This window comes from Anabrus simplex, chromosome 7 (genome assembly GCF_040414725.1).
Source record: "Anabrus simplex isolate iqAnaSimp1 chromosome 7, ASM4041472v1, whole genome shotgun sequence".
Classification (NCBI taxonomy): domain Eukaryota; kingdom Metazoa; phylum Arthropoda; class Insecta; order Orthoptera; family Tettigoniidae; genus Anabrus; species Anabrus simplex.
This window is the reverse complement of record NC_090271.1, coordinates 108,950,163-108,962,252: the sequence shown is the minus strand read 5'-3', so window position 1 is coordinate 108,962,252 and position 12,090 is coordinate 108,950,163.

Genomic DNA, 12,090 nt, shown 5'->3' with positions numbered 1-12,090 from the left:
GCCACTCATATTGTTTTGAGGTGAACTTATTTTCTCAACCTATTCTTCGTTAATATAATGTAAATTGTTCTTTTCTGAAGTCACCTCTGTAGTATGGGATTAGCCCTTGCATTAGTGGCCTAGAGCCAGATTAGGTTTTAAAAACAAGTGTATTAGGAGTGCAGATCGCCTCCTCTCAAATTGTTATTTTAGAGGTCATGTAATTACCCCTTTTCATTTAATAGACCTCAGTAGGTTGGGTATTTTACCCCTGTGTCTATGTCCAGTGAGGACAACTTGAAGGTGGAGTTTGGTGTGGCCTTTGAGAGGCTTAAAGTTGAGAGCGAGTGGCTCTTTTTTGAAAATTGAGTGTTGTATGCCTCGTGGAGGCTTTTCAGTGTAATTTGGAGCTAGGGCTCCTAGGCATGAATGGGGTTTTCTGCCCCTCTGTTGGAACTTGTATTTGGGGTAAAACTGAGCTGATTGCCCAAGCATTGTGAAGTCAGGGCGCGAAGCCCAAATCCTGTAAATATTGTAACTACCCTTTTGACTTGCTACTTTGTACCTGCCATGCTTGTTATTTCTTTGTTTTTGAAAAGAAAATATAACCTTGTTAAATTTTAACTTAATTTTACTTTCGTAGCTTGAGACCCGTTCACACCCGCACCTTCTTTCACGCATAACTACCACAAAAACACGGTAACACTATGGATAAGTGTGTTTGATATTTTTTTTAAATATCAGCATTAGTCTTTGTGTATAACAAGCCTGTTACCTTTTTTATGAAAGGCAATTTATTATGTTGTAATTTATATGAAACCAGTGCTAAGTATGTTATTATACAGGCTCATTAATTTATATGGCCTATCTAATGTTAACGTGGAATTTGTCAGTTCCTGGCACTTGGAGAACATTTACTGTACTGTTTGTTTTGTGGACAGTTTCCTAACATTTGCTGTTTGTGTTGTTGACAGTGTACAGTATATAGTCTCCCAATATTGCTTGTAACAACGGACATATTTCTTGCAGTCATCAAGCTTTAATGTTCGAGTCTGTAACAATTAGAGCCCCTTGTTACTGTTATCATGGGTGTTGAGAACATGAACATATGGAACGGCCATTCCACTGGGATCACAGTCTTAGCATTGTTACAAGCTTTTATACACATCGAAAAACTTCAGAAACGCTGCTGGATTCACCCTGTATTTGATCTCCTATTATTACTCTCGTAATAGTGAAGTGGAATGCCTTTTGTTAGGTGATGTTAAAATATTAATGAAGTTCTCTTATATCTAACTTTTGGCTAAAACAGAATAGCTTACAGCTGCGTATTAGCCTACCTCATACAGAAGACAAGGCGCTGAGGGTGAACGCTGACGTCATCGACGGCCAAGCGTGGTGGGGAGACCTGCGCGTGATCCCTACCTCTTACTCGAAGTACCTTGGGTAAAGGGATTAGTGTGGCAGTCATGCCAAGGTGCGTGCGTTAAATGCGGCCACGTGAACTATGATAACGTTATTATCAAATGCGTCCAAACAGGACCAACGTGCTTTTATTCTGTTCTTGGCTGCCGAAGGACAAACACCGGTGGACATCCATCGGAGAATGAAGACTGGGGCAGCTTGTGTGACGAAAACCACCCTTGTGGAATGGTGCACCAAGTTCCGTGCGAGTCGCGTTTCGGCACAAGACGCTCTGGGAGGCCAGCCTCATCCATTACGGATAACAACAAGCGGACGGAGGATGAGGCTTATAGTCCTGATCTCTCCCCATGCGATCATCACGCTTCGTGCCCCTCATAAAGGCCTTAAAGCGTTGACGCTTCTTGTCGGACGAGGATGTACAGCAGGCGGTTACGGACTTCTTCACGCAGCAGGACGCGGTGTTTTACAACACGGGGATCTCCAACCTGGTTCATCGGTGTGATGAGTGCCTGAATGCTCACGGCGATTTTGACTCATTGGCATTCAGTCGAACGGAAACTTTTTTTGGTCCCTCATAGTGAAAAGAAAATGAGTTTTTTCTTCATGTTGGTACAGAATACTTAACATTTCACAGTAAGGATGAATTAATGCAAAGGATTTTGCGTTTGCGTAAATATTTCGAAATCTATCTTGGTGCTTGGCCGAGTGATGCGCATCACCATCCCATTGAACCTATAGATATAATATTTCTTGTGGGTATCCACAGGGCCTTTATCCACATGAGAGATGAATTATATTTTGATAATAATTAAAACGACGGCTGATAAAATATTCAATGCGAGGAACATGCGCTTATTTTTTGAGTGACCGTATTCATTTATGCACTTCTGAATGTACAGGAAGAGTCCCAAAAGAGTTGCCGTCCTGCCAGCATGTCCCGTGTCGGTAAACGAGAACGTGGTCTCCGTCACCCAGTTTCCGTACGGCCGCAGGAACTCCACCAACTTCCATGAGCGGATAATCAGACAGAAAACAGTAAAATTTACCTCATTAGAGTAAGTGTTGAAAATGCTCTCCCCCAGTCTATAGAGAAGCATTGTAGCGTGTGGTTATACTCCAGTTTACACTATTTAATTCACCCTCATGAATTTTCAAACTATCAGTGCAAATTGCATTTTTCAGTTTTCTATTGCACGGGGGTCACTTCAACACACGGTATCTTTCAAACTACCACAAAAATAGAATTTGCAAGGATTTAAATTGGGAGAGCAAGCTGTCCATAACCCTGCACTAATTATTCTGTCCCCGAAAACATCATGCACTGCGTTCATTGAGTTACGGGTGGTAGCTGTTGTGGCCCCGTCTTGCTGGAGCGTTTCCTGTTCGGTCAGTTTAGGAAAGAACTTGTTCATTAATAATTGTATGTCTCGGCCAGAATTAACGGTGTCATAAATTATTCTTTGATCTGACGTGAATAATGGCGGTTATTTTGCAAACTTACACATCCATGCAAATTAAACCACACCTCATCAGAAAACAGCACCCATTCAGGATTTAATTCACCAATTTTGACACTCTGAAGAAACCAATTGCAATAATGTTTTCTTGTGGCTGTACCTCTTGGACTTAGACATAGCACTCCTAAAGTTTAAATTCCAGTTCTCTTTCCGCCCGCCATGCAGAAACCTAACTTCGCTGAGTAAGTTTCCTTACAGATTTCCTGGTGTCGTACAAGTCTTTCAGAAACAACCTGAAATTTTTCGACAGTTAAGACAGTACGTTGTTTACTCTTTCTCCTTTTAGCACTGAACTCACAGTTATGAACTTATTCACAATTTTCTTATTTCAGTAAAGCGTTGGCATTCGCCCTGCAGAATATTGTTCCCGGAATTCTCTTTTCATTCTCCTAGCAGATTTATGCATTAAAAATCTACAGTGGACGAAAAAAGCGCTAGTCAACACTTCATTCGGAAGCCATGAAAAGAAATAGGAAGATGCTCGATTATTTTGGAGTGTGAAGGTACTGCCAAATAAAAGGGGAAGAACTACGAAAGGAGTAAAGATGAAACCCTCTCTAGGCCCTTAAATCCTAATACCGTTCGGTTGACCAAGGGAAGTCGGATAGGACAGACTGAAAAGTCTGGGACATACGGCATGGGTCACGCAACCATCAGCTTGCATACGGGAGATAGTACATTTAAACTCCGCTGTCGGCAGCCCTGAAGATGGTTTTCCGTGTACATATTTGGCAACACCGCCTCTCAATGTTCATTTGAATTCGCCCGCGAAGCGATCTGATTGGTTTATTCAGCGGCTGATAAAATTACAATGGCGCGAGAATCGATTTTTATAAAAATTATTTGTTAGTATGACCAGCCCTCTAACGTTCACATACCTTGCTCACTTTGTTTCCGACCACTCTGTAAAATGCGAATGCATTCCTGGCGTTGTACCCATCTATTTTCACCAGAAGTTATTCTTGATTACTATGCCTGTTACTTTTAACTTAAGAAAAATATATCCTGAGTCCACCAAACTTTCACTTCCATACAGAAAAGTCTGTTTGAAAACAGAGCGATGTGAGGATAATTTTGCCTAAGATCATTCTTACTTTTTGCTTACAGAATACTGTTAACCGCAACTGCTAGCTCACTGCAGTAGCTTTGTTACAGTGCGATTCTATTAAACTAACTATAGCCTACTACACAGATAAAACACATTCTAATTTCTTGAAATGATTCATTTGTTCCAGTCTCGTATTCTGTACGTGGTTACTTCCCTACTGGCATCACTTCACTCTTCAGAATGATAATATTCATATCATACTCGCTGCAATGTTCTTTTAATCTCCAATAAATTAGATTGCTAGCTTTCAGCACAGTCTGACCATGATGAATATAAGAACAAGTGTGAGGATTCTTCGAGTTCAAGCGCGCCCCGCCAGGCGGCTCTAGAGTGGGTAAGCTCCACAGTACCGATCAGCTAGTCTTAGTAAGGATGCCAGACGAAACGTATTACTCCGTTTTTAACTGATAAGTATATACGCTGTTTTTTAAAAACAAACGGCTATTACAATTAAAATACCACGGTAGGGTACAAAGGAAAAATCCTACATAAAAATAAGAGCTACGGCCTTCATCACACGTCGCGGAAAGCACAGGTTACTGGAGTGCACATATCATAAATAGCACATAACTCCCGGCATATTCAAACAAACACCCATGAGCTGTTTAAAGGTAATACTCTATTTATCAACTCAATTTGTCGGTTGCTGGACTTTGGAAAGCTTGCGTGAAGATTTGGCGGCAAATTAGGGAAAATGTGAGGCACTGCTCTTGGTTATAATTTCCATCTCGGGCCGATGATCTAGATGATAGGCCCCTTTAAACAACAAGCATCATCATCATCATCATCATCATCATCAATTTCCATCTCACTCGGGAGATATCCACTTTTTCACGATTCACTATAAAATTATCTTATTTTACTAACAAATCACCAGAGATATGAACATGACTAATTCTGCTATTACGAGTTAACTTAGTATCCTTCCGTGGAATAGCTCTGGCCCATTTTTTCGAATTGATTTATTTCCCTCGGTGGTGAAAAAAATCGCGTATCATCAACTGCTCTACCGTAGCCTGCCTTACAGCCAGGCACAAAACAGTACTGCATGCTGAACTGTTAAATTAATCAAGCCACATAAGACACATGCTTGAAGTACACAACACACAATGAACTGAGTTTAGGAACTGAAAGCAAAGATAATTCTAACTGATTCATTGAAATATCTCTCACGGTAACGTCTCTTTTCTATTTCCCGCTTGCCGGAACTACTGGAGCACGTGTTGGATATAATCGCTTGCAGTGCTTGCTGTGGCGGGACCAAAAACTATCATGCTATAATGGTTGAGTCCTCACATTTAGTTTTATATTCGTCGTGGTCTGACGTTAAGTCCTCAACATATGCAAACTGCTTGCTACCCAATTAATATTCTATACCTTTCAACAAATTATCCATGTAAACTATAAACAAAAGGGATGAATGATTACAGCTTTGCCTGTCTAATGTAGCTACTTTAAAACATCAATTTTCAATGCAACCTGATATTCAGCATGGTTAAAGGCCTTTGATTGCCTGTAATAATGCAATATCCAAGGTAAAATTTACTGCAATGGTCTGCTGAGAGATGTGCGAGTTTAAAAGCTTGTGAGTCTCCGATGAATTCGATAGGTGTTGTTAATATTCCATTGTTCTCCTGTGGTGTCGGGTTGTCTATACCTAGTAGGCTTCAGTCTCCACTAATCCACTTTGAGTCTGACTGAATCCAATTATATTTTACTGCTCATTGTCCGCCACGTGGCTTAATAGGCGAGTATTATAAGTTGATAGAGATACTGAGACGTGCACATTTAGGTAAGGAATGTTGAGATTCCCAGATAAATGAGAGTATTTCTCTGCACAAGTTGAAGACAGATTATCGTTTAAAGCCAACAGAATCTTCAATTCTGTGTAATAAATCCCGGGTAATCTAGTGATAGAAAATTTTGAATAAAAGCGGATTTGAGCAAGATAAATGAATGGAGTTCAGCAAAGGAAGTTGGTGTAAAGCATGTCCTAGCTGAACCTAATGACATGCCCCTTTATTTGGGCTGAAGAGTTACGACGAAGCAAAAAAATGATTTCAATCCTTGTAGAATGAAGCTCTCGAGATTTATAAATAGGATTTGGCCAAAGTGACAGATCGAAGAGGTACAGATCAGACTTCAGAAGATAAAAACTAAAACTCAGTTCCGATCGTGAATGAAAGAGAAAACGAATTGACCAAGGCTGAGGGTGAAATAATGTAGCTCGTAGTGACATGCATAAAGTAAATTCCAACGAAGGGGGGAGAGAGAGAGAGAGAGAGAGAGAGAGAGAGAGAGAGAGAGAAGTGGCAGGGAAAGAGACAAAGAGGTCATCTTTATTTCCTTATGAGATCTGCCACCTGGGTGACAGTCCTAAATGCAGATTTGTGGTGATTGATTTGATTTGATAACGTCATTTTATCTTAGTCCACAGAAGATCTGGAGAAATTGTTGAATGCTATGAATAGTGTGTTGGAGAATATCAATATCGGCACAAAATAATGAGACACATTTAAATGAATTCGAGTGATGAATCACGAAATTAAATCATATAGGGTGTACATGCATATTGCTATCTTAGTAGTAGTATTCTGTAGCAAGCTATCAGGGTTCTTGAAATTAAAATCGCCAGCAATAGAGGTATCGTGTTCTACTATCTACTAAATTGATTAAAGTACTATTCATAGTTATTTACAAGCCCAATCGCGTTTGAGTTTGCACCCATGCACTCGAACACATAATCCTAAGGCGCATAGACTCTTTCTCACCACATTTTCAACTCACTCGCGAGGCATAGCCCTATTGTAGGCACTCCACTCACTCCACTTGCTGTACACGGAAGCTTCGCGGCCGGTGATGCTCATTTATTTTTAGTTCACGGGATTGCCGATAGAAGCGTCCTTTACGATCTGTCAGCGATCTCCGAAATGTTACCAACTGTTAAGGAAATGTCCGGCGGACTGTTGCGAAATTTGTTTTAGGTTACAACCACTAAATTACTTTTTTCTTGCCGTGTGGGCAGTATGCGCCGCGGTGATAGTTAAGAGCCTGTCGAAGGGAGTGTGGCCCCCGAAGGGGGCCACTGTTCTCATGATAGAGCTTGGCCTGGATTTGGAAAGATAGGTTACAGCTACTAAATTACATATTTTTCTTGGTGTGTTTCTTGTTGCGTTTTTATTCTGCGCGGGTTGGTAAGGGAACCAGCGAGTTACGAATTATGGGAATGACGTCATGTCAGTCATTGGCCGTGCTCGTAGCTGGCCGGCTAATGGTCGATGGCGCGTGAAAACTTTCGTTCTGTTATAAAAGTAAACATACATTTTTGGGCGGGTTGGTGGGTCCCTGGCATTCGTAATGAACATCTCTCTTCTAAAAGGATTTTAAGGTACAATTCATATATATTAAATCGCGAAGTTGTGTGTTATATACTGGAGTGCCTAGGGTAAGGCGCTACCCACTCGCGATGGACGTAACATTGACTCCTCACTCAAGACTGACTGACTATCTGTCGGCGTGCTCTTTATATAGGCCTGCAGAATAGTCTCGTAGTTTCTACTTTCAAATCGTTCTGGGCGCCTGCACCATTTTTGATCAGCTTTGTCTATGAGCTTCCTTACCGCGATCCTCAACATTTCATCAGTCTTATTGATTTTCTCGCTTCTGTTCCTCCCAGATATCCACTGCTCCACTGTCAATGTCTCTTGGCGGCACCCCTGCAATATCTACCTTCATTGTCACAGTGCTTCCTCCTTATAGCTTCTTTCCCTGAGTAGCTCCATGATAAGACCCCAGCCTCGGGGAGGCTGTTGAATCCTGCAGACGACGTCCTTATTCCTTGTGATATCGGTGTTGGAAACTTCTCTCAGGAACTAGAGCTTTGGGCGATTTCTCCTTTATCCGTGTAGGTCGGTATAGCCAAACCCAGTGATCTTCTGTAATCCTTCCGAGTTCACTTGCAGGTCGTAACGGACCTTCATCCTATCACTAGCTTACTTCAGGTTTTTTCGGGCATGCTTGTGGTTGTCGTTGAGCCCGTCCATCAGCTCCCACGCGTAGTCTGACCCTGATTCTCATTCCGGGGCCGTCCCGAACTTTAAGCCACATTGCAAGTGAAGATTTCTTCCGAAGATCATTGTACCCCTGCGTAGGTTTACAAACATCCCCACAGGGGAAGGAATGAAGGAAAAAGCGCACGGGCCTGGGCCTGTTTCAAGCTAACATTCCTTTTAGCAAATAACCACATTTTCAATACTGTACCCGTAAAAATTTGTTCATATCTTTAAGGCGCTTGATATTACATTAACGAGCATGATTCTTAACCTAGGGAGTGGCTTTATCATTTGAGCTGGTACAGAGAGAGGTATAGTTATCAATTTGAGAGATTCTTTTGATAAATTGAGTTTATTGATCATCAAAAGCAAGTTCATATCACCTTCGTACAGCAGCGTGGAAGTGTCGTGGCTGGTTGGTACCTCCAAGTCCTGGGATGGTGCTGGACATCGACTGGGCAGGGACCACACCTGCTCGGATGAGGAGTTCTGGAATGTCTGGAGGTTCTGGAAATGTCTCGACGTTCTGGAAGTCTCGACGTTCTGGAATGTCTCGAAGATTGGCACACGTTCCTGGGTTCGATTCGAGACGTAGTTCACACTTGAATTTCCTGCACGGCACTCCACACATTCAGGGCACTGTCTGAACAGATATGACCTTTTACTTATGGTTACTGCAAAAAATTCTGGAATAATCACTCGAAGAACAAGTACTGGTAGAAATGCAAGTTCACTGTAAGTCAGAATGTTCTAGAGGATTACTGTCACTGCGGTCCTAAACGCATAGTTCTGAAGATTTAAAACATGTTGGCAATGCACTGAATAAGTAGCACTCGGAGACTGTCCTGTTCCGTCAATAGGCGAAGTGAATAGCCATTAAAGAAAATAATATTTGAAAGAAAATGTCTGACTTCATAAATGATGGATCACTCAAAATACTGGAAAGTTCTAGGCTTTCTGGGAACGCGATATGCGTATTCTGAATTGTCGCAATCTTTAAGAATCAAAACATAAGTCCCTGTGCAGCACTTGGAAAGTATTGCATATTTCACAATTAGACGTAATGTTGAATGTCCCCTACGTTTCATAGTCTTTACAAGGCGTAAATTCAATGAGGCACTTGAGAAAACAAGCCACATCGTTCACACGAAAGTTTATGTTGGTAGGGCACAAGTTCATCCTATACGCTCGGAAAGTTTCAATGTTCCAGAAATTGATTCAAAAAACATAAGTTCGAAACGTAAGTTCAATGCGGTACACAACACTCGTGAAAATTCAAAGTCCTTTCAATCGTCGTCGTATAAGTCCCTATGTGGCACTTCAAAAAAAAGAACAAAGTTCCAATGTGTAGAAATAACAAAGTTCCAATGTGCCAAAATATTAAAGTCCCAACACGACACTCGAAGAAAATAAAGTTCCGATGACAATGTTCCAGTATGTCACCTTAAGAAAATAATAGTCTTTTCGCGACACTTGGCGAAAATAGCTAAGTTCCAATGAGACGCTTCAGAAAAATAACAAAGTTATTATATGGCACTTGAAGAAAATACCAAAGTCCAATCACGACACACGAAAAATAACAAAGTTCCAATGTGTCAATATGACATACGATGCTCGCAGAAAATAAAGTCCCATTCAGGCACTTCAAGAATATGATAAAGTCCCGATACAACACTTAGAGAAAATACCGAAATACTTGGATTTCGCAGACTGTCAACTAGAAGTTCGACTCACACAATGCTTCCCCTGTCACCCGTGTCACAGAGACGGCGGAGTGACAGACACTGAATTCGTAGGTCGGGTGGTCCTCCTTTTATACACGTTCGCATGGAAGTGTCTAGAACTCGGGTACTATCTACCCTTATAACTTCTATAATACTCGTTGGATTTTCTTGAAATCTTGACAGATGATGTCCATTGTAAAGGATTTTAAAATGGCAGTGTCAAAATAGCGATAAAGTAGCTCAAAATATACTTTTGAGGATGAGCTGGAACATTACCATATATGGTAGCGGATAGCTGGCTTACGGCGGCCACGTCAATCGCTGGGTACGTCACTGTGTTCGGCGGGCTGCCTACCTTCCACCTCGCGCGAAGTTCAACAAACATACTTCGGACTTCTCTCGTAGCGGCGTTTCCGGTACAATACAATTCCCCTTAGTGGGTTTTCCTTTTAGCGTGTTAACACGTACAATATAGTTTAAATCTCAAGACAGCCTCAGGCTGTGAACTAAGTACATTCATACTGGGCATTGAGCCATAACATTAAAAACAAAGTTCAACCATTCAAACTGCCCTCCGTTCAAAAGCACTCAGTACATACAATAGCAGAGACTATTATCCTTAACCAATGACGATGGAGGTGCCAGCTAATTTTCAAGGTGCCTGCCCATATACAATAACATTAAAAGGCACTGGGTTACACTCATGTCGTAGGACTGAATATTTCGGAATCCCAATAGTGAGATCCTTCCTTCGTTCTACCCCGCGCTAGTACATCAGTCTTATCTAGTAGAAGAGCTTACCTCCACACCATGGACAAGGCAGGGTTCGAAACCCAGACGGACTACCCGCCGCAACTCAAGGCACCGAGTACGTCTGCCGCTGCTGGCTATCAGGCAAGTCAAGTCCCTCACCTCCGTCCGTAGCTCGACAAGCGAGCGGCGGACGGGAGGGAGGGGAGGAAGGCCAACCCAATTGGCTGGAAAAGCGGGGAGGCAAGTTGCCATAGTAGCGCGGCGGCAGGACGAAGGGAGAAAATCAACGTCGAAAGAAGGTGCTAGTTAGTGACACATTTATAAATCATAACCCGTAAAAGGCCGAACATAGCTAATAATAATAAATAAGGGGAATTGCCTAAAACACATGGCACAATCATAATGGTAGGTGTCATGCCTGTCGTCTCACGAGTGGATGCACAGTGAGCGTTAGGAAGAAGGGCATCCTGTCATTCTAGTCCTTCTGGTGCGCTGACACCACCTTCCTCAGATAGTCATCGACGGCTTAACCACTCTACCACACCGTCCTACTCCGGGTAGAGAGTTGTCGTTCGGGTTCTGTTTACACCGAGACCTTGAAGAACTTCTTTCATCAGTGTCGATTCAAATTTCCTGCTCTGGTTGCTGTGCAGCTCTCTCCCTACACCAAAACTACAGAAGAAGTTCTTCACTTGGCTATCGAACTCTGTTAATGCCTCCTGATTCAGGATGGTGTACACTTCAGGCTACTTGTTTAAATAATCCTTAGCTAGATGCAGATATCGATTTGCGGCTCAGGATTCGGGAATAAGTCCTATGATGTCTCTGGCTATCCTCTCGAAGGGCGCTCCGACGTTTCACTGTTGCATCTGGCCCGTATTCTATATACGAGGGCCTCAGCCCACTGCACAGTTGTCACTCATTTGGGACTATCCTTTGACGTCCGTCCTCAGGTGAACCTAAAAGTATAATTTCCAGACCCAATAAAACGTCTTATTGATTCCAAGAGTGCCTGTAGTAGTGCCTCCGTGTAGCTCAGACACCACTTTCATCCTTTTGTCCCTGGCAATTACCAACAGGGCGACCTTATTCCTACCGTCAGCCGACTCCCATATACGAGTCAACAGACACACGTTGAGCTCTAGGGACTTCCTCTTTTGCCAGTATGCCATGTGCGTTGGGATGCGCTCTGCGATACCCTTCAATGCTGATTGCTGTCCCGACTCGACTTCCGGAAAGGATCTGTCCAAAGGATCAAGTGGTGTAATTCCAAACTTCCGCGGCCACAGCTTTCACGGCTCGGACGTGTACTTTACCTGTGTGCCTCTCAACAGTCTGGTAGTGAGTGTGGTTCTCAGGGAACGGTCTTCTGGGCAGTATATCTGCGGCCCTTTGTTTCCGTTATTCCCACGAAGTTGCATGAAGTATTCGTTCCGATATACAGCTTGGTACTGTCACGAGCGTCCGGGTACAATCTACTTTCGGTAGCATCAGTCTGGATTCCACCGTCCGTTTCCCTGCGTGGGTGACTG